Genomic DNA, 23,995 nt, shown 5'->3' with positions numbered 1-23,995 from the left:
CTTCCTTTTGGAGGATAAAAGCACACTATATATATATTTCTATAAGAATGTAAATAATCCTGGGCATAGATATCGTTAAAGGTGTGACCTCCCACTCTAAGGTTTATTTACAGCTTCTGTTAAGATGCAATCAATTTACTGGTTATCTTGTGTCATTTACTTCCAGGTTTTGATAGATCTGGATATTCTAATAGCAGCAGTCCTGATCAGAGTAGAAACAGCAGCCTCAAGCTGTCCATTTCTATTTTATTCATTAAGAAGAAAACACCTTTTTTTTTGCAACACTGATTCCTGATTTAAAATCTATATCTGTATTAGAAAAAAAAAAGACAGAAGGCTGTTTTGTATATCAATGAGAAATATTATTCTGGGATGAATAAAAATTCAAAGAAGCAAGGCTTACATCTTTTACATTAGCCTCCCTTTTCATCCCACATCTACTTCCCTAGCCTCCTGAGGACAATAGGACCTGTCTCTGGAGACACTTCCCAAGCTTCTACAAATTAACAATTTGAGTGCAGTGAGCCAAACTGGATGCGCAGACGTTGGGCCATCTGTATGCCTGTCATTTTGAGTTGTACATCATTCCAATGGGAGTAGATAATCAAGCTCTATTGAACCAGCCACCTGAGGCTCTCCCCGCATTGTGCTTTAGAAAATAGACATTAATTTAGCTAATGTGGGAGGACAATGTAACTTCTTTTTTGACATCTGAGGTTGAAGACAGTTGTATTTAGAACCTACAGCCTGAGTCTGTGCATATGAATTTGGAACTAATACGAGTTCACTTAGCTTTACTCCTAACTCAGCCCACAGGATTTCAAATTAATTGGTGTCTAGTTAGTACAGCATGTTGGAAGTTTTTTGGATCTTTATCCTTCTTGATTGTTAAAAATTGCTAGACTAAGATTACCCATTGGAGTTTGGGATAGTGCATGCTTGAAAGAAAGGTGGTTTGCCCCTACGGCTTTAAAGGCAATTTAAGGAAAACAAGCCTGTATTCAGCACAGTGGTATAATTAACATTAAATGTCAATTTTATATTTTTGGCAAGATGTCGCAGCAGTTGATGATATTCCAGTTCTGCTCCAGATAATTTTGGATTACATTGATTTATTTGGATCCCTTCCAGTTCAGAATCTAACCTGGTGTAACAAATGGGAAAGAGACAGTTTACACATTGTTGCTTCTTCCTAGGGTAGAAGCAGCTGTACAAAAAATATAAAATAAAATAAAATGATAAAATAAAATAATTCTCCAACTAATAAGAATTGTCACCTTCATTTCCATTTATACCAGATCAGTAATAAATAAAGACTCAGATCAGTAATAAAGAAAGCCAACCTGAGTCTTTGGAGAGGGGCGGCATATAAATTTAATAAATAAATAAATAATAAATCAGAAGTTGTTTGAGCATTTTTAGGTAGGAATTCATTGCCTAGGTATTTCCATTTTCCTATTAACTTTGGCTAATAAATAGTTTTTTCTCTTCCATTCATAAATTTCAATGATAAAGTTGAACATTATTTTCCCCTGCTAGCTTTTAATCTTAGATTTTATATATGTTGAAAAAGTGAAACATTTTCTCCTTGGGTTATATTATACGTTTACTAAATGTTGGAGCTTATTAAATTATAAAATCATATGAGTCCTGTATTATTCTCCCCTACTTTTTATATGTTGTTATAATATTTTTTATGAGTGGCCCACACAATAGAATCATTTGCATCCCAATATGAAGGTAGTGAAGTAGTCATGCACATAACCACACAGCTCCCTGGAGATGCTCTATTGATAGCCACATTTTCAAACTATGCCCGAAAGCTTTTAAATTTTATTTATCATGAATACATATGATAGGTGTAAGAGTATTACAAAATACAATATTCATGTTTTGCTTTGTTCTACCACAACTTTAAATTTGTAATTGATTTCTAAATGTAGTTTCTCTGTTCTTTCTGAACTAAAAGAGTTTCAATTTATTAAAGATAATTTTAAAAAAATATTAAAAAGAAATAGCTGGAGAGTTATTATATACCAACAATTTCATCCTTCAGTCCAACTGTAGGAAAAATAGAAAGAAGGTTGCTTGCGATCTTCTTGCCAAAAATCCAGAAATGCCAAACTTAATATGTGCTTATTCTAAAGCACAATAGGTACAGCAGTGAGCAATTGTGCGGTTTTGTATATGGGAAAAGCTTTTAACAAGAAGTTTCCTATTAAACTAATAAAACTAGATCTCCATATGTAAAGAGTTTGTTGAGAAGAAAGGACTGCAAGAAAGAAAGAGAAGCCTCAAGATTTTCTAATTGATATTAGACTTCCCTCTCCTTTTTCTGTGTTGATACTAGAAATAAAAGGTATACAGAAATTGGATGAGAAACGAACTGTCTTCAAAGTGTTGGAAGAAATATCCTTCTGGGTTCAGTTCCAAATGGGGAAAAAGACTCTGGAAACATGGAGACTGCTTGGAAAGTTGGTTTAATGATGGACAGAATCACATGGTTTGAGTTCCTGAGCAGAAAAAGGGTCGAGATGCTGAACGTGCCTTGGTTTTATGCCCTCTCTGAGCTTTGAACTTCCTGGGGCACAGGAAGAGTACCCTGATTGGTTGTCAGACTCCCAGGGGTTGGGGGTCTTAGCTAGCCTTGCTGGCTGATGTAATCTTCCCAGGTGCCATGTGGTGAGTTTCTGTTGCTAGATGGGTCCTATTGTGTTGCAGATGATGGGAATGAGTGAGCTTGGCTGAGGCCTTAATGGCCCATTGACAAAGGTGGGGGGGAGGCTCATCCAGGGAAATATATTCTGACTTTTTAATATTTCCTAAAATATTTCATTCTTCTAGGAGAGAGGTGGGTGCTAACTTCCTACAAAAGAAAAAAAAAAAAACAGAAAGTCCAGTTGCCTCTTGAAAAAGCACCTTTGGAACAACCATGACCTGGATGACTGAGAATCTCAATAGATGTATACAGAAAGATATACAGATCTCTCATAAGTAAATTTACTGAAAAACTTAGAGAAGAGAATTTTCCAGTGACTGCCAAGTACACCATCACAAGCCCTATTTATACTGAATTCAAAGTTCTGCCTTTGTGCTTTGTCTGAGCAGTGCAATAGACTCCAGATTTTCTGTTTCTGGGTAAAGGACCTCCTGGGCCTCGTTATTGCAAAGGACATGTGGAATAATCTGCACTATAACAGAGTTGGAAGGGACCTTGGAGGTCTTCTAGTCCAACCCCCTGCTTGCAGGAAACCCTACAGCACTTCAGACAAATGGTTGTCCAACCTCTTCTTAAAACCTGGATGCATCTTGTTTCGGACTGTTTCCTTCTGACCTGATCCAAAACTAGTTTCATAAGGAGGCCCAATTATGCATGCAAACGTCTTGGTATTGACCAAAGCATGGAAGATCCAAACACAAGATATAGGCACAATGATTAAAGATTAGGAATAAATATTGAGTTAGAGTAGAAAAGAAATGGATCAACCAAACCATTGGACTTTTATTGTTGAGATTTGAGGCACAATACATAGTATAGCTTGGAGCAGTGAGAAGAATACCTTGGAGATTCTTATGAAAAAGGAAGATACTAACTAGAGAATAAGAAGTATTTTCCAAAAATATAATCCATTTTTTTCAAGCATCTGAAGCAGCTATTTCATTGTGATTATCAAATCCTGTGTTGAAAAGCAGCAGTGATTTTTTAAAAATCAAATTCTGTGAATAACTCATCCTTCAATTAAAAAAAGGGCAAAAAGTAGCATGAGAAGTATATGAGTCTTCATGCTTTGATGTTTCATATCTTGCAGATCCAAATTTCAGAGCAACATAAAAAGTTGTGATGTTTGTGAATATAACAGGTGTTGCAAAGAATTTAGGATACAAAGATTTAACTATGTTTCCGCTCTATCAGATTTGATTAATATGGCTCACCAAGGATCGGAACAGTTTTCTTCATCACAGTCTATTAATCAGATAGACCTCCGAGATTATTCAACAAAGAACAATTTAGCTCTTGAAGGGATTTTTCCCAGGTCAAACCCTCAGAGCTTTCAGCAGAACTGCTTAAAGCAGATAAATGAGAATGCATATCAGGATGATCCGGAAATGTTGATTATTGGGAAGAAATTATTGGTGCATCTGTGACTGCTCCAATTCTGAATCAGTTTTTAAAATCATCCAATTTCTTTCTACCTGTGCTGACCACAAGACAGTTATATTCTCTCTTTGGGACAGACACAAATATCTTTGAAAATAACACAATAGGAATAAGAACAGCATTTTCTTCTGTTTATCCTTTTTAAAATTAGTATTTCTAGGTTACTCTACTGTAGAATCTTGGGCCATAAAGTGGCAAATTATTCACAGTTAAAATAGATTGGTACTTAGGGTTTGGTCCATTTCTTGAGAGAAACACCCTTTGAAAAAGGAAGGGTTTCCTATTTCACTTTTTCTTTGCTGGGTTGCAAAGATGCTCAGCTCTTTTTATAATGGCATTGTTATGTCACAGCAAGCTGTTTAGATAGGTGAAATCTTATAAATCACTGGACTCCCAGTGATTTATCAGAGATATTCCTGTCATTTTCTTGGCTGTACTATGGAAGTAGTTTTCCACTGGTTTCTCTGAAGAGTTTTTTCCCCAATTTACTAGTCTAATACTGATCTATAGTGTCAATCTAGAGCTATATGTAGAAGTACTATGATAAATTATCTCACTTTGAAAAAATATTTCAGTTTCTGGATCTTTGAAATTTTAACACACAGTAGTAAATAGGGATGTATAGATAGTAGCTTCAACTTCTTCCTAAAGAGAACATGCAACTGGCAAGGAATTGTGCAGAACTTAGGAATTATCCGCTGAAATTGTTAGCAGTGCTTCTTTAATGGGATATGCTGATGAATCCATATAAACCAGGGTTGAAGTTCATAAACTGATGAATAAATTATTAATCCTACCCCCAAAATAATGCAAATCTATAGAATTATAAAATAATGATTGAAAGGGATCTTGGATCCAACTCAGTCACCTGTGTGAGAATCCATTACAACAGTATCTCTAATAAGTGACCATCTGGGTTCTTTCTTTAAATAACTCCTGTAAAGGAGAGTCCACAACCTCATGAAGCAGTCTATTCCATTGTTGATTAGCTCTTTTTGTAAGAACATTTTTCTGATGTTCAATTAGCATCTTCTTCCTTAAATTTAAACCTGTTGTTTCTTGCCTTCTGGAACAACTCTTGAAAATTCTGCCCTATCTTCTACATCTGGTGCTTCCCACATTCTTCCTTTACTTTTCCTTTCAGGATTCTTATAATTTTTTGGTGTTGTCCTCTTGACATATTATAGTTTGCCAATAGTCCCCCTAAACCATGTTGATGAAAACTGGATGCAACCTTCTAGAAGTGATGATTTAATTTTGACAATCTATTTATGTTGATTCAGCATAGGACTGCATTTTTTCTTATGGGAACACTACAGTGTTGGCTATATTCAGTACATATTCAATATACTTTCAGTTTTTTATTTTTGAGAATTCCTCAACCCACTTGTGTTCTTTTTTTAATCTGCAGATTTTTTTTTATCACAGGATCCCACCTAGTTTTTCTCTATGCTTGTTGAAATTGAGTGTCCTGAAATCTAGTGTGGATTACACACATTGAAATCTAGTGTGCATGACATGGTGGCTCAGTGGCTAAGATGCTGAGCTTGTCGATCAAAAGGTCGGCAGTTCAGCAGTTTGAATCCCTAGTGCCATGTAATGGGGTGAGCTCCCGTTACTTGCCCCAGCTTCTGTCAATCTAGCAGTTTGAAAGCACGTAAAAAATGCAAGTAGAAAAATAGGGATCACTTTGGTGGGAAGGTAAGAGCGTTCCGTGCGCCTTTGGCGTTTAGTCATGCCAGTCACATGACCACTTCCTCCCAAAGTTCACACTGCTTTTGCTTTTTCAACCTGGGTTTTCCCTATTTTATCTAAAAGCACTAACTCCATTTTCTCTTCTTCAGTCTTCTGGAAAATGAGACAGCCAGCAAAACCACTGGGAGATATTTTGGACCTTGCATTCTTGGCTAAATTGGTTTTCCAACAGCTGTCCAGGTAGTTAATGTATCCCATCATTACTATGACTTTCTTCTGTAAACTGGTCCAGGAGGGCATTATCCAAATCTTCTGACTGTTTTTTTCTTTTCTTGTTTTTTTTAAATCAAATATCAACCTGGACAGTCATGTTAAAAATATTGGATCCTACAGCATATATGTACTTCTTGCACATAAAAGGAAGCTCTCTCACCCCTTTTGTCTGGTTTAATAAATTATATCTTTCAGTCATTGCATTCTACTCATAATTTTCATTCCAGCAGTTTCAGTAATGCTTACTAAACAAGATGTTTCTTCCTGTATTAAGACTGTTGTTCTTCCTGCTTTTCCCCATAGTCTGTGCATTTGTGTAGAATCATTGGAGTTTTGGGGTCACATAACTTCACCTATTCCCTCCTGCATTATTATTGACTGCCTCCAACAGCTGTATATCTATTTCAACTTCATCTTACTATTTTTGAGGCTCGCTTGTTTTGTAAAATAGTTTAAAGCCCTCTGGATCAGATCTGCAAAATGCTTTCAGAACAATTTTCCCTAATTTTCATGAGTGCCGCTATGAAATAATGGTGCCAGTCCTTTGAGGGAGGCCAGGTCAGAAAATCACCTGAATAATGATCATGTTGCAGTTGCACAACTAGAAATTTCAAAATCCTTATTAGCACTCATGGACACATGAATATTAATTTGGGCCAACTGTCTAGTTGACATGTCAACTTATTATTTCTTATCTCACTTCTATGCACAGCCAGATACAGCATTTATTCACTAGTATTTTCACCGGAGGCCTATTGTCATGTGGCTGGAAATGTTGACATTAGTTTACAAATGCTCAAGTTAAGCTTACAGTAGGTATGGGCACACAATTTGATCATTCCAAGAAATGGCCAAAGTCCACTATTTCCACATCAGATATTTAACGATATAACCAACAGTAAGAGGTTGACAGATGTTATGTACTCTCTGTTGTGTACACTTCATAGAAAATAAACAGACACATCATTTGATTCCTCGTACATTAGCATTTGATAACTCTGGCTGCTCCAAGCATAGTGTCTGAAATAATATGTCATGCTCCATGCTGTTCTAGCCATGATGTTTTCTTCTGCAATAGTTCATTTGCACTTGCAAGTGGCAAACATCAAAGTGATGAACTGCCCTCATTTTCTGGAAATGAAAATCTGTATCAGAATCTGGCTGTATACTGTATGCATCAAATAAGGATCTAAATGTGTTTGGTATTTGCCATCCATCCATTCATCCTTAATTCATATAGCAGATTGCTAAGACCTGGTTTAGCAAACAAAGTCAGCGATCAAGCCAAGCAGAGAGCATTTCTTGGCACATTAGCTGAACGTTTTGCTTGCTTGCTTTTTTTTTTTTTGGATGAAGCAACCCTATTGCTAGGGATATGAATTGAGGAACAATTGTGCTTTGTTCCCCTGCTGAAGCCGCCAACTACTCTTGATGAGCCCAGGGTTCATTAAACCCACTAGAGGCTCCTCCATCTTTTGTAAATGAAAATGCAGTCAGAATTTGAATGGAGGTCATTCTCTCCCCCCCCCCCAAATCCTTAGGCAGCAAATTGAAAGGGCATTGTATAAATGGAGGAACTTCTGATTCTGCAAAGAGCTGTGTATTCTCCTGAATGGGACTAAGTACTAGCTCCTACATACATTAAGCAGGCATTGAAGAATAGTGCACCAGAGGCTCAGCACACGATCGGATTGGTGCTTTGAATTCTTATATATGAACTTCAGAGAAATGTATCACAAGCTGAGCAAAATTTCTTTGACAATTGTTTCATGCTGAAAAGGCTGTTTCTCAAGTGAGATCGCAGGGTTTCCATTTTTTTACTCCAGAACAGAAGCTGAAGTGCTTATGAAAGAGCACATGCCTATTAGCAGGAGGAGAAACTTTTCTGAAAGAATGGTCACTCATCAGGAGTTGAGAAAAAAAACCTATTTGGTCTCATGCTGTGTCTAGAAACCCCGCCAGCTGGCTTAGAAACGTTTGTGATAGGGCTCGGCCACAGGCAGTCCCCAAACAACTTTTTGAAAAGTTCCTGTAACCCTTTTAACTTCATCAAGGTACTTCATGTTGCCAGCTTGAAGTGGAAAAGGCATGAATAAAAGGAAGGTAAGCCAATAATAGGTTTAACACTGATATAGGATCCTTCACACACACACACACACACACACACACACACACACACACACACACACACACAAACACACACACACAGTTCCACAAAGCAATTTAGAAAATCCTGACCCTGCCTATTTTGTGGCATCATTTGTCCACTGGACTCTTGCCTCCCACCAAAACCATGGTGTGGCCTCTATTGTGACCAGCAAATATTGCCAGCTCTTCAGCCTATCAGTCCTAGAAAGGTATAGCTAGCTAATAGACAAGTGATATTCTCCTCCTCCTCCACCTCCTCCTCCTCCTCCATAAGAAGCACTTTTAAAATGTATTTAAATATATACCTTTTCAGCCACATAATGGTTTTGAAAACATTGCATTCTACTAGAACCTAGTAGAGGTGGGTTTCAGCAGGTTCTGACCAATTCTGGAGAACCCGTAGCGGAAATTTTGAGTAGTTCAGAGAACCGGTAGTAAAAATTCTGACTGGCCCCGCCCCCATCTATTCTCTACCTCCCAAGTCCCAGCTGATTGGGAGGAAATGGGGATTTTGCAGTAACCTTCCCCTGGAGTGGGGTGGGAATGGAGATTTTACAGTATCCTTCCCCTGCCACGCCCACCAAGCCATGCCACGCCCACCAAGCCACACCCACAGAACCGGTAGTAAAAAATTTTGAAACCCAGCACTGAACCTAACCATTCCCTTGACCTTGTTGCTGTGTATTAGTCCTTATGCAGTAAAAACAACACTATGTCTACCTCAGTGGGCAAGAAGGGGCTTTCAGATAACTTAATGAACTTCAGCTTTTGCAAACCCTAACCCTAACATTGGCAGGTGGGGAGGACAGGGCATACCCATCAGCCAAAAAACCCCCACCATACAACTCATAAAAAAAATGTGGTATCAATTAAAGTAGGGTGTAGGATGGAAGAGAGCAAGTGGTACAGAACCTGCACCCCCTCTAATATAACTGAACGAAAACAACTCAGTTATATAAAAATGGCCAACAGTGAAGAATGTCATGTTTTGAAGCCAGAGGTTTACATTTCTGGAATACGAATAGTTAAGTCACTCTAACAATCTGAATGACACTGCCCTATGATTAGACTGCTGGCCTTTTATGAGAATGGTGGAAAAGTTCTGCTATTTGCAGGCTTGGTGGCCTTCGTGTCATTATTTTGTGGGAGTAAAATACCCACCCAGCCGCCCACACCTCTGCAACATTCTTTTCTTAAGGGTGGAGGCAAGCAGACATAAATGCAGATATTTCTTGGTGAAAATCACTTTTAGCAGCAGCTATGTAAATTGCAATTGGTTAAAATTAACTTTTAAAATGCCTACATTTTCCCTGAGGTCCCTTCTTAGAGCCACTAATACCATAATAGTCATAATGCCAATGTCTGTTCTGAGCAAAAGAAAAACATTAAATGGATAATCATTCTGGCTTCCATGGGTATTAATTATGCTTTCAGTTTCCCTTTTTTCCCACTATATTTCTAGTAACTCTGGAGATACTTAGGGAAGCCATTGTGATTTTCTAAGTAATATTTCTATAGCGCTTCTTGGATTTGTATTAGTGTCTCCTTTGAGTAATGACTTTTATTAGGGGAGAGATAGGCTGTGCTATGGTGTTGATTCCGTTGGGCCTTTCAGCAGTTATTCATCATGGATATTACTGATGTATCTCGGTGAGTTGGAAATTATGGTGGTTCAATCCTACCTCCAGGACCACCATCAGAGGACTCTGTTCAGTCCTATGGTGCTTGTATTGTAGGATCTTAAGATTGTAGTTCTCTTTTGCTGAATGGTATCTATGTAGAACTGCAAGGGATTCTACTCATATAGAGCTTTAGAATATGATATCACCAGAACATCACTTAGCACTTCCTGCTTGTGGCCTAAAACAGGATAAGGCTAGGAACATGCTTGACAACCGAATCCAGACGGGATAGATACTATGAAGAATAGATTCAATAAATTATCACTTTTAAAACCCTTCCTGGCATAGGACCAGGTTATCTGAGGAAATGTCTTGCCCCAATAGAATTGGCTTAGCCCACTCTCTCCAGCAGAAGGGGCTTGCTGCAGATCCATCAATCAAGGAATTTTGGCTAATAGAGTCTAGGAGAAGAACCTTTACTGTCATGGCCCCTGCCTTCTGGAACATCTTGCTGGGGGAGATGAGATTTGCCACCACTGTTTTTGAGCTTGTGGAAGGGTCTTAAAAGTTGACTCTGCTGGTTGGTTTAGGGCCCAATAGGGGCACACTATGCTGGAGGTGGTGGTGAAGTGTAAGACAAGAGTCCACCCCCTTATCATTCATTCTCTTGGTTTTTAGGCTTTATTTAACTGTTGTTAATTTTAGTGGTTCTATTTTTATGGTTTTTATGGCCACCTAGAGTTGCTATGGATAGTGTCATTGAGAATTGACAATATCAAGGAGGATTTGTATTCATCTTCAGCTGGTATGTCAGCTGAGACCCTACCTAGACCAGTATAGTTTACTCTCAGTGATCATTACATGCTTTAATACTTCTTGATGGGATTACTTTGACATACTCTATGTCAGGGGTGGGCAACTGTGGCCCTTTAACAACCTGTGGACTTCAACTCCCAGAATTCCTGAGACAGCCAAGCTGGTTCAGGAATTCTGGGAGTTGAAGTCCACAGGTTGTAAAAGGGCCACAGTTGCCCACCCCTGCTCTATGTCAATTATGGAGTTGAGTTTAATTTATAAAGCCCTAAAAGCCTTGACCTTGATATGTCAAAGATTGTCTCCTAATCTGACCCAGGCATTAAGATCAACTGAGAAGGTACCACTGCAGATTCAGCTGCTGAGTAATCTTCTCAGTGGCAGCAACCTAGTTATGGCATTTTTTCTCAAAAGATGTTTGATGGGTTCCTACCCTTCTTCTTTCAAGCATGTATGGAACAGCAAATACCCAAGATTTGCAAATATCTGCATCTCTGTAAATGTGTCTTGTTTTGTTCTTCATAAATGAAGTGTTATAAATGAGGTTCTAAGTGATAAAATGCAGGAAAAAAAATAACGTGAAGAACTCCCAGCATCTCTCATCATCGGCTATATTGTTTAGATTGGGGTTGCAGTGAGTTATATTTTAGCAGTCAGGGGAAAAAGGGGTGCTCTTTCTACCTTTTATTGTAATATAGGGAATTCATTCCTCCATACTTGTTAGAATAGTTCCTGGCTTTGGAAAAAAAATTACAATGACAATTGTTTCATGCTGAAAAGGCTGTTTCTCAAGTGAGAAATAGGTGTATCAGTGACACTTATTTTTCATTGATTATAGGCATGTGTAACTGACTAAAAGTTGTGTGGCAGTGACTATATTCATGTCCTGCTTATGTCTATATTAAATAGAACACTAGATTATAAATTCCTTTGTTCCTTTGTTAAATTTATATCTCATCTTTCTTCAGGCACTCAAAATGATTTATATTCTCCTACAATTTTTCACATCAACAAACTTGAGAGGTATATTACATTTGTGTTTGGGCACAAGTTATAAATGACTTTCCATAGTTGAGGCTAGATTTGAATCCTGAGGTTCAATTGTCCTAATCCAACTTCTTAATCCCTCTATGCTACTCAGGTTTTGATTTAATATGAGAGGTGCTTTTTATATCACAGCCTACCCCATCCCACCCCTTGTGGTAGGTACAACAATTTACTTTAGAACAATGAAATGCCAATGAAGGCAGACAGATAATATATTCACATGTGAATCTTCAAATGAAAAGACCTTGAATGATGTGTGAATCAGTCCTAAGTCACAGGTAAGTCAGGAAATTGGCTTGAGGCAGATGTAAATACAGAGGTCACAGTCCTGTAGCCAATTCTAAGCTATCTCCACCATTACATTTATAATTAGCATTTTTTGAGAGTGAAATCATTATTTTATTACATTGGAAGCTGGAGTAATTTTTGCTTATAGCATCTTTGTCCACATGGCTGCAGTTAGGAATAATCAACTCTTTTGCTACTTACCTTTAGCAAATTCATGGATCTTTTTTTTTAATAATCTTTATTTATTTATTAAATATTTACAATAAAATTAACACACAATAATGGTTGAAAAGCAATATAGGAAGCAAAATATAGAAACACATAAACACAGGACTAAAACCAAACATCAAACATGACTAAACGAGTTAAGCTCACTCTCCAATTAATATTAACTAATATCATCCTAGCCAAACATTTCAATGCAATCAAGTTCTTTTTACTAACTACAAAACAATTGGTCTGTTTTTATCAAAATTATAAAGAGTTATAAAGCCTAGTAAATATCTAGTTAATCTAATTAGACGATCTTATCACCCTTCTCCTAAGTTTAACCTTCTTTTGAGCCAAAGAAAACATCTGTCCCAACTTCTATTATATACTGAATCTTTCTTGTCTTTTAAGATATACGTTAGCCTGTCCATCTCAGCACATCGAAGAATCTTGTTTATTATCAGATGGTCAAGGGGCGTGTCTGCATCTTTCCACAGTTGAGCAAATGCCATTCTCGCCGCTGTTGAGACATGAACAAATATATACCAATCCTTCTTATCAATGTAGTCCGGTCTTATTCCGAGTAAGTAGAGGTCTGGGTGAAGAGGGAAGCTCACACCTGTTATTTCCAACAGCCACTGCTGTATTTTCCCCCAATAGCGTCTAGCTAAATTCATGGATCTTTAATGATAATGAGATTTTCCTCTAGAATCCCCAGAAATTTGTTCAATAATAACACTTTTAAAAAATGGATACCTGAGAAACAGGATAGCAGAAATATGGGGTGGGAGAAGAAGAAAATGATGTGTATAGCTATAATAGATTAATAGACCAAATAATTTAAACAAGATCTCTCATTCTCACAAAGGGCATTCATTTCATTTGATTCAGAATTTGTCTTAATGGTATTATTGAGAGAATATCAGTGCAATCCTTTTTTAAAAATTCATATTCTCTGTTCTATTAGCAGTACTCTTAGTTTAAGTCTTTAAACGAAGTGGATCTATTAATACACCAGAGTAACCTGATGGGGAACTTTTATAACTTAGATTTGCATGTCTATCTAGTTTATTGTCCACTGACTATGTCTCAAGGAATGTATTCCCCACCACCCCCACCTGTTTCAGGATTGTAGGTGAATATGTTAAATAAGTATCTAGAGTTAGTAGTGAATTAAATAAGAACAAACCAGCTCACGTTAGATCAATAACTGCTATTAGTAGAGGATGTCACTAGTTTTGGCAGCATGGTTCCATCTGATTTAAGAAGGGCTGGGCATCTGCTTAAGGATCAAATTCTTTGATCCTTGTCATATGTAAACTGTCATGAAGCTGAGATTAATAGTATATCACCTGTTACTTCTCTTGCATAAAGATAGCTTAGCTTGAGTTAGACATGCATTAGTAACATCCAGATTCACTTACTATAATGAATTATATATACACCTGACTTTGAAGATGACTTAGAAATTTCCAGTGCTTCACAATACATTAACTAGCATTTCATAGTTGACGTCTCACTGATATTTCAGATAGCTTGTATGAAATTAAATGAGCAGAAATTAACCTATAAATCCCTGTACAGCTTGGGGCTAAGGTTTCTCTAAGATTACCCATTCTCATATGAAGCAGCTCATAATCATCTATCCTTATAGGGGTACAGTTGTAAGAGCCTTTCCCATAGTGTAATCCAAAGATAGGACTTTGAAACATTTCTCTAGGGCCTAGACGATGAAATATCCGGTCTCTAGGGTGGCCTCTAGATTGCAACAGGTTTCCATCTGCAATGTTAACATTGTTTTCAGAGATGGTCTTCATGCATGCAGCTACATATATGAAGCTTACCAAATAAGTAGGAATATTGTCCTATTTTTTAAATTGGGATTTCTGTTCATATAGAAATTTTTGGGTATGCATGACGGAGTGTTTTCACTAAGGACATTTCTGCTGAATGCTCAGCTACCTGTTGAGAACACTCTCCGATAAGAAGCCTGGGTTAACTTATCACTCTAGGTCACATAGGTTGACTTTACCTAGTTTAATCATGCTGAGTAGAATATTAGAATGAAGAGTGTTGTGTAGGTAAATTGAAGAGACTGGAAACAGGCTTTAGACAACAGCTCTTTATTTGGCAACTCTATACAATCCAGCAGCTTGCCTCTCTGACAGCTAGCCCTTTTATAGGGAGCTGTCAGGGATTTCAGCCAATCACGTTTGAGTATTCTTCCTGCTCAAACAATGGACCAGAGGGAAAACCTTAGTTGTCAATATCTAACACCCCTCCCCTCTTAGTTGGAGCAATCCAGTCTGCATACGTAGTCACGCAGGTAGGTGGGGCGTTTACAATTCCTACTGGACCTGCGTGGCTCAGTTGGTGTGGCAGCAGCGGCCTGAGAGGTTGTGCCTGCTGCCGCCTCCTGGTCTACCCATGGAAGGTCCTGGAACTTTTCGTTTTGGGCCTTGGAGTCTACTGGAACCGGTTCGTGGTTGGGGCATTGCTGGACTCCCAGTTCTTCAGGTGCGTTCTCCGTCACCATCGGGCTTGAGTCTGCTAAGGAGGGGTTAGAATTAAGCTCTTTTTGTTTGGGTTCTATTATTTCTTTAGTTTGGCCAAGGCGGCTACGTAGTTGGTCTATATGCCGCCTCCATTGGCACCCATCATCAAGTCTAACTACATATGACCGGGGCCCTGTTATGTTTTCTATTTGTCCTGATAGCCAAAGGGATCCTTCGGCAAAGTTTTGTGTGTGTACCAGGTCCCCTATGCTAAAGGCCATGGTGCGGTTTTGTGCGTCTGGTGTTATTTCAGGGGCATAGTTTCGGTGAAGGCAGTCTATGACTGATCAAAGCCAGCGAACCCATGAGGAGCTCGGCCGGGCTTCTCCCTGTGACCACACTGGGGGTTATGTGTTGGTACAGGAGAAATTTGTCCACCCGGGCTTACCAGTCTCTTGGTGCCAACCTGCTCAATGCCTCATTGGCAGATCTTACCATCCTTCCAGCTTGCCCATTACTGGCCAGATGAAAAGGTGCCATGAGGGCATGGTGAATTTCCTGCTCTGCCAAGAACCCCTAAAACTGGGTGGCCGTAAATTGAGGGCCGTTGTCCAATATGAGGACATTGGGCAGGCCATGCATTACAAATAGTTTTCTGAGCACCTTGATTACTGCATCCACAGTGGTGGTGCCGATTAGGATGATCTCCAGCCACTTGAAGTAAGCATCCACAACCACTAAGAATGTTTGGCCATGGAATGGACCAGCAAAATTGATGTGTTACTTTGACCAGGGGGCTTTGGGGTGATCCCACTCCTGAATGGGTGCTCTGGGGGGAGCTGGCTGCGACTCTTGGCATAGCGGGCAACCTGGCTACCATTCCTGTATTTCCTGGTCCATGTTGGGCCACCATACAAAACTTCTGGCTAGGGCTTTCATCTGGAAAATTCCTGGATGCCCTTCGTGCAATGCCTTTAGGATAGGTGTCCTTGGAGGATTACCCAGTCTCCCCACAGTAAACACCTCCCCCCAAGCTGACATTTCATGCTGTTAGCCACAAATGGCTTAAACTCGGCACTGACCAGGCCTTTAGGCCATCCCCTCCACACCCAGTTCAAAAGTGTCTTGAACACTGCATTCTTAGCCGAATGCTGTGCCACTTCGGAAGAAGTCACTAGTCCTGAATCTAGGCAGTCAATGAGGAGGACAGGAATGCCCGGGGTCGGGTCGTCCAGCAAATCAGGCAGGGGGCATCTGCTGAGGGCATCGGCATGCCCCACAGTCTTTCCAGGTCTGTGGAGAAGTTTGTAGCTGTAGGCCGACAGGAAGATAGTCTACCTCATAAAATGAGGTGACAATGCTGCCGGTGTGGGTGGTCACCTGCCAATAGTCCTAACAGTGGTTTATGGTTCGTCACCAATTCAAAATCCCTCCCAAATAATTATTCGTGAAACTGCCTGACCCCAGCCACCACAGCCAGTGATTCCCTGTCCTGCTGGCTATAGTTCCGTTCAGCACTGGACAGAGTATGGGAATAGTAGGTGACCAGGGTGTCCATTCCATTTGGGAGTCTGAAAACAGCCCCCACACCAAAAGGGGAGGCATTGCAAACCAGCACCAATGACAGAGTGTCATTGTACTGGATTAAAAAACTGTCAGCAGAGAAAAGTTGTTTGACTGCCGTAAAAGCTGTGGCCTCCTTGCGCCCCCAGACCCATGGGCATTTTTTAGTGAGCAGTCTATGGAGGGGCTCAGCAACTGTAGCTTTATTTTTCAGGAACAGGCTGTAGAAATTAAGCAAGCTGAGAAATGCTTACAATTCCGTCCGGTTTTTTGGAGTGGGAGCTTCCTTAATAGCCTGCACTTTGTTTTGTGTGGGGTGAATTCCTTCTCCGTTGATCCTATAATCCAGGAATTCAAGTTTGGGCACTCTGATCTGGCATTTGCTGCTCTTGACTCAGAGCCCACAGCCTGAAATTTTGACAGCACTTCCAGTAGTCAGGAGTGCAATTGCTGTTCATCACCTGCCTTGATTAAGACATTGTTAAAGTATGGCACTACCCTGGGAATTTTCTGCAACAGCCTTTCCATTACACTCTGGAAAAGTCCCGGGGCAACGCTAACCCCAAATTATGAACAGTGACATTTGAACGCCCCCCTATGCATTACAATGGTTTGAGCCTCCGCAGTAGCGCCATCTACCAGCAATTGCTGGTACGCTTGCACAAGGTCAAGTTTTGCGAACATCTTTCCCGGGCCCAGGGAATGTAGTAGATGCTGGACTATCGGCACGGGATAGGCGCTCTGCTGCAGAGCATTATTTAATGTGTACTTATAGTTGGTGCAAATGCGCACAGACCCATTCCCTTTAATGGGGGTCACAATTGGGGTCTCCCACTTAGCATGGTCTACTGGCTTGAGGATGCCCTCCCTGTGTGATTAGTTTGTCCAATTCCAAGTCAATCTTTGGTCTTAGTGCGAAAGGGACTCTATGGGGCTTCATTTGGATGGATGCAATGTTAGGGTCTAGGCTAAAGGAGATGGGGGTACTCACATAGTTGCCTAGATCTAGGCTGAACACATCATGGAACTCCCAAATCAGGTCTCTGTGCAGGAGCTGAAGATAGCGTTCATCCTGGTTACTCCCAGCCCAAGGGATTCAAACCAGGCCAAACCGAGTAGATTCGGGAGGTCTCCGCCAACAACAGTCAAGGACAGGTCCCCCTGGAATTTGTTGAACTGGACATTGAAAGTCCCACAGCTGATTACAGGGATTCGATTCCCTTGGTAGTCGCTGAGCCGCAATTGTTGGTGATCTAGCTGCTTTTTCGGGGTCCTTGGAACTGCAGGCTTTAATGCTTGCCAGGAGATGATTGTTACTGACGAACCAGTGTCATTCTCCATGTTGCAGGATGACCCTTCAATTTGCACAGTGACATGTAATTTCTTCCTGCAGGGTGTGCTCGCTTGTTCTATTCTTGTTTGGTAGTTTGTTTCAGGTGCCCTTGCATTGACAGTTTTGCGCCTTGGCTTCCACATTTCCCACTTAGGTGGTTTTGGAATCTCAGGTTGGGGAGTGTCTGAGGCGGCGTGGCAATTGGTGGGCAGGTTCACTTGGTAAACTCTTGCCAAGTGCCCCTTTTGGTCACATCTGCACAGATGGCATTCCAATAACAGCAGGATGCTCTAGGGTGCCGACCCCCACAGCTGGCACATGGTTGCCTCTTACTTTCCTGCTCTGTGGGTCTTTTTCTATTCATGCGATAGACCTCGTCCTCTCTCCCTTTGGATTTCTCGTCCTGATAGTGGCCTTTATGGATGGTGGCTGTGGGTTTTGTTGCTGCCGGAGCTGTAGCAAGCTTCTGGAGCGATTCAGCTACTCTGTTTGACAACTTGGTTGCCCTTGCCTTGTCCAATGCAGCCTGCAGAATCAGATTTGTTTTGGCCAAAAGTCTCCATTGCAGTTGGAGGTCTTTTATGCCACAAATGATCTGATCTATCAAGATGTCATCCAAGTCTCTAAATTCGCAATGGACAGTGGCTTTTCAAAGTGCTGCGACATATTGATTAATGGATTCGGCGTCCTGCTGCATGAGTGCCTGAATTCATAATGTCTCACTATTTTAGATGGTGCTGGAGCGTAATGAGTTTTTAGAGAATTTTGCAGCACCTGCCGTGGTACGGATTGCACCGGAGTTGGTCCGGACAGGGATTTAGCTGTGCCAAACACATCGTGCCTGCAGTGGCTAAGGAAAAGCACCCGTTTCCTGTTGTCTGATAACCCAAGGAGATCGTTCGCCTCCATAAAACACTCGATTCTGGTCATATAAGTGCCCCATTTCTCCTTCAATGGGTCAAAAGGCATAGGCAGGTGGAACGCAGACATGCTTGCTGCTCTTCTTCGCATTTGAACTTGGTGCGCAAAATGGCCACCTGGCTGGATTGTCTCATTGTCAGCTCTTTTTGCCTTAGTTCCTCTTCAGGATCCCATCCTAGTCGCCAGTGTTGTGTAGGTAGTTTGAAGAGACTGGGAACAGGCTTTAGACAACAGTTCTTTATTTGGCAACTCTACACAATCCAGCAGCTTGCCGCTCTGACAGCTAGCCCTTTTATAAGAGCTGTCAGGGATTTCAGCCAATCACATTTGAGTATTCTTCCCACTCAAACAATGGACCCGAGGGAAAACCTTAGTTGTCAATAGCTAACAAAGAGCAATGATTTTTCTGAAGCTAATGAATTTTATGGTTTTGCTCTTGGCTTGGTCCTTCTGTCAGTTGAGTGCATTTCAGCTGTGAGCATCCTTGTCTTCAGAAGCTGCTTGGGTAGTAGCTGGAAACAAGGTCTTTCAGGGTCTTGAGCATGACGTATCCCCTGGCATATTCCCTAGGTCAGGGCATAAGATAGCAATAGCAATAGCATTTAGATTTATAATCCACTTCATAGTGCTTTATAGCACCCTCTAAATCTAAGTGGTTTATAGAGTCAGCATATTGCCCCTAAAACAATCTGGGTCCTCATAGTTGGTTGATTATTCCTATAAAGTAATCCTAAGCAAGAACCAAAGTTTCATTACATACTAAGAAAGTTACATGTAATAAATTCACCTCCGTGAATAACATTATTTATCTTATAGAAGTTTTTTTTAATATTAATTCAGTTCAGTTCTGTGAGATATTTTTATGCAAGTGAAAGGTAGAGCTTATAATTTTTTAATTTGCTTTTGAGCAAATTTAAACAATTTGTTTCAGTATTTGCTCAATGTAACATTAAACACTTCTTTTTTTATGAAATAAAAAAATAAATAAGAAAGACTACATTAAAGTCTGATTTTAATTTAATTTTCTGAAGATAAATCCCTCCAGCTCTGTTCCCAAAGTCACCTTTTTCTTAAATTTATTTGCTATACTTCTGATAAGACTTTCTTTTAATTATCATTTGTTGCTGCTATTGCATTATTTTTAAAATTGATTTTAAAATTGATTTTGGACTTTTTATTGCACTCCAAAAATCTAACTTTAAATTAGCTACCATTTTTGTTTGCACGTAATAAAATTAATTTATTGCAGAACTTACGACTGCTTAAAAGATATGACTCATGAAACTAGATACCAACTGATAAGCTGTGTTTTCTCACTTTCCTCAGCAGTAATTACAAAAGCAGAGTAAAAGAACAGAACATTTCTGTCATTTTAAAATCCAATAGTAGACATCATTTAATCCTTTAAAAAAAATGTTAGCCCTGAATTTAAAAAAAAAAAATGTTAACTGATTTAAATACTTTCAGCTGGCAAATGATTCTATAGATAAAATAGTGGATGAGGAAAAAAAAAACTTTCAGCTTAAAATTCTCATAACTGCTTTGTGGAATATTTTACTATCTGCTTCTCTAATAGGTGGAAATAGGAAATAAGTGCTTCCAAAGAGACTACTGTCATCAATTGAGCAGGCAGTGTAAAATTATACTATCTCACCTAGTGAAATGATGGGTTTATGGTAAGATAAAATACAGAAAAAGTGATAGTAAAACAGGATTATTGTTGTGGAGGAAATAGGAGGAGGAAGGAATATTAGGTATGTTCACTGCCTTGAGTTATTTATAAAAAAATGATAAAGGCATATAAAAATAAATAAATAGAAGATGGCATCAATTGGACCACCGGGAAAATATGAATGAGGCAGAACCATTATATAATTGTTCATGACACCTACATTAGCTCTCTTAACAGTCATCCTTTCCCTCTTATTACAGTGACAGAATATGCAGGGTGAACATGTGAATTTAATATGTCCTATAATATCAAACTAGAATGAAGATTTTGCAAATCTTCTACTCCAATTTTATTCCACAAAATATGTTTAGAATTAAAACATGCATTGGATTGCTCTTGGATCTTGGATGGGTACCCTGGCTTTGGGTCAACTTTTCAGGTACTCAAAAACATGTTTCTTAGTTCAATTTCTAAGAGGTTTTGGGAATTGTGATGATTATATTGTAATAGAGTTTGCATTTACAGTGTAAAAACACCCAAGTGGGGACACACACACACACACACACACACACACACACACACACACACACACACATATATATAGAATAACTCTTTCTATTATTATAAAATGATTAGTTGGTCAAATAAATTGAATTTTGCATATGTAGTCTTATCTTGATGTCATTAAAGCATTTGACAAAGTCTTTCACGATATCCTTGTGGACAAAATGGCTGAATGTGAGCTAGATGGTACTGCAGTCCTGTGGATTTACAACTGGTTGAATAATCATAGTCAAAGGCTGCTTTTAAATAGTACTGGAGGGAAGTATCAAGGTGGATTCTTTACAATTTTTTTCTTGGCCTACTGTTTTTTTTTTTTTTTTAAATTTGATTTATATGCTGCCCTTCTCCGGAGACTCAGGGTGGCTTACAATGCGTTAAGCAACAGCCTTCATACTTTTGTATATTTTTACAAAGTCAGCTTATTGCCCCCACAAACTGGGTCCTCAATTTACCTACCTTAGAAAGGATGGAAGGCTGAGTCAACCTTGAGCCTGGCAAGATTCGAATTTACTAATTGCAGACAGCTGGAGTTAAATTACAATGCGTTAGTCTGCTGAGCTATCCAGGCTCAGTTTACTATTGCCCCACATTATTATAATTATCCTCAAGAATGGAATGAAAGGAAGGAATATTAGATCTGTGGATGACACCAAGCCAGATACATGGATGTTCCGATGCAAAATCTTTCATCTGAATAGAAATAATCAAATGCATGGATAAAAAATTACGGGGGAGACCTGGTTTGGCGAGTGTGCACGTGAGAAGAATCTAGAAATGCAAATGAACCACCAGCTGACCATGAATAAGTAGTGTAATGAGCAACTATAATAACCTGTTTGTAATCTTGGACTGTATTAATAGAAGCTTTGCACTTAGATCATGTAAGGTAACCTCAGGTCTGGTTGTAGGCATCAAGGAAAGTGCACGTATTCACATGCTTCAGAGGTCAATGTGGCAGCATAGGTCAGTCAAGCATTGAACCTGTATTGGCTAATACAGAGAGCAAAGGACAGAAAAGCAGGGTGGTGCATGAACACATGGAGGAATTTGCATGGAGAGCATTCATGTATATGGAAGGAGAGTGAGACATGTGCACTGGCAAAGAACAGAAATCATGTAGCCTAATGAGGCAATCTGAAGTTGTGGTTATGGGAATGGTCTTCTTTTTTTATTATTATTATTATTTTATTTTTTAATATCATAATTCCATCTTCAACTAAACAGTGTGTCATCCGAGTAGAGATATCTTTATGAAATAATAATCAAAATTGACAACAATATTCATTACATTAACATTGATTCTATAATATTAAAATGATAATATTAAACATAATCATAATATTTGCTTCTCTCTCTTAACATATCTTCTTTACTTCACTAATCTTTTTCTTTTGTTTCCCTGTTTCTAACTTCCGTTTTTGTTATCTAACTATTGATAAAATAAGTCCCATGTCATATAATATTCAGTTTGTTCCTTGGGAAATGGTCTTCTCAATGGCAAGGTAAGTCAAAGTCATTATCTAGTTCAAGGGCCAGGAAACAAAGCAACAAATGGAATCAGGAATGCATTGCAAGATGCCAGAGTGAAGCAGAGGGCACTCAGTATCCTAAAGGCTCTGATTCTTTAATGGTTCCCCATCCATGGATGATGATTTCACTTATATTTTGCATTGATTAGACAACACAGTACTGCTGCTAGTTGTGGGCACTGCACTTCTGACAGAGTCAGGGCAAAGCTAAAGTGGGTTCAAAGGAGAGCTACAACTATCATAAAATGGAATTTGGAAACCAAACCCTGTGAGGAATGGTTAAAGGAGATGAGCATATTGAACTATAAAAAGACAGACTATTCTCTACAGAAACTGAAAACAGGACAAGGACTAACAGCTTGAATGCTAGGAGGAATTTCCTGATAGAAAGAGCTGTTAAGCAGTCAAACAGTTTGCCTAGAACAGTGGTAGATGCCTCCTCACTGTAGTTTTCAAATGGGAGCCATATGGACAAGCACAGTGAATGTTCAGCAGATTCTTGCACTAAGCAGGGGTTTGATCTTAATGACTTATATGGTCCCTTTGAACATATACATCTACAGTTCTTTGGTACTAAAATCCTTTCACATTTTTAATGGAGAGTTAAGTTGCATCTCCGATCCTTCCCTTCCCCCTGTTGACTATAAGTGCTTTCCACTCATCACTGTGTCAGCAGATAACTTTTACTGGCATTAAATTTGTTGTCCCTATTCCTGATACCTGATTAAGTCATTGCAATCAGCTGCCCACTCCAAAGTAACGGGTGGAAGATTTTATCCATCCTGTGGCTGCCCTTGGACAGTGTTGGAACAAGGGGAACAGTGTTGTAATCGCAGTACCATGAAGGTTGATTCAAGTCTCATTCATTGGCTGAATTTGAGATGATGGCAATATTATGGGAACTGTACAGCTAAAAGAGGCTGCAATGCCAAGGTGTGTTTGTGCAATCATTAGATATAAGTAGGGGAAAGGCCTTTAAGATTGTTACACAGGTGGTCCTTACTTACCAACCACAACTGGGACTGACAACTCTGTCATTAAGTGAAATGTCATGTGACCACACTGGACTCAGCTCAGATTTGCTGCAGTTATTAAGCAAGTCACCATGAATCATTAAGTGTGACATAACATGACTGTAACTTGCAAATTCCTGCCAGCTTCCCCATTGACTTTGCTTGTCATAAGCCAAATGTGAAGATTGCAAACACAGCATGTAATTGTGAGATACTGTGACTATCATAAAAGTGTATCAATTGTGAATTGTGATCCCATGAACTGCAGGGACACAAGTTTGAGAACTGGTCATAAACCTACTGTTTCATCATAACTTTGAGGAGTTGCTGAATGAGTCAATCAGTAAGCAAGGACTACCTGTATTATAGTTGCTTAATGTTAAGAAAAGGGACATGGTGGCTCAGTGGCTAAGATGCTGAGCTTGTCACAAGATCAAAAGGTCGGCGGTTCAGCGGTTCGAATCACTAGTGCCGCATAATGGGGTGAGCTCCCATTACTTGTCCCAGCTTCTGCCATTCGAAAGCACGTAAAAAATGCAAGTAGAAAAATAGGGATCTTTGGTGGGAAGGTAACAACGTGCTGTGCGCCTTTGGCATTTAGTCATGCCAGCCACATGACCATGGAGACGTCTTCGAACATCGCTGGCTCT

At 39.5% G+C, this 23,995-nt stretch overlaps 1 long non-coding RNA gene across 1 annotated transcript in view; it reads left to right on the top strand.

Moving 5' to 3' along the window:
• Positions 1-14,544: 14,544 nt before the first annotated feature.
• The window catches only part of LOC117663903 (uncharacterized), a 36,704-nt gene continuing 27,253 nt past the window's right edge, over positions 14,545-23,995 (top strand). The window contains exons 1-2 of the long non-coding RNA XR_009622094.2: positions 14,545-14,581; positions 20,500-20,678. This is a non-coding gene — a long non-coding RNA (uncharacterized LOC117663903). The remainder of the gene's footprint in view (positions 14,582-20,499; positions 20,679-23,995) is intronic.

The sequence above is a fragment of the Pantherophis guttatus genome, chromosome 3 (assembly GCF_059756535.1).
Source record: "Pantherophis guttatus breed Tessera chromosome 3, ASM5975653v1, whole genome shotgun sequence".
NCBI classification, from domain to species: Eukaryota; Metazoa; Chordata; class Lepidosauria; order Squamata; family Colubridae; genus Pantherophis; species Pantherophis guttatus.
This window is presented reverse-complemented; position numbering and strand designations above follow the sequence as displayed.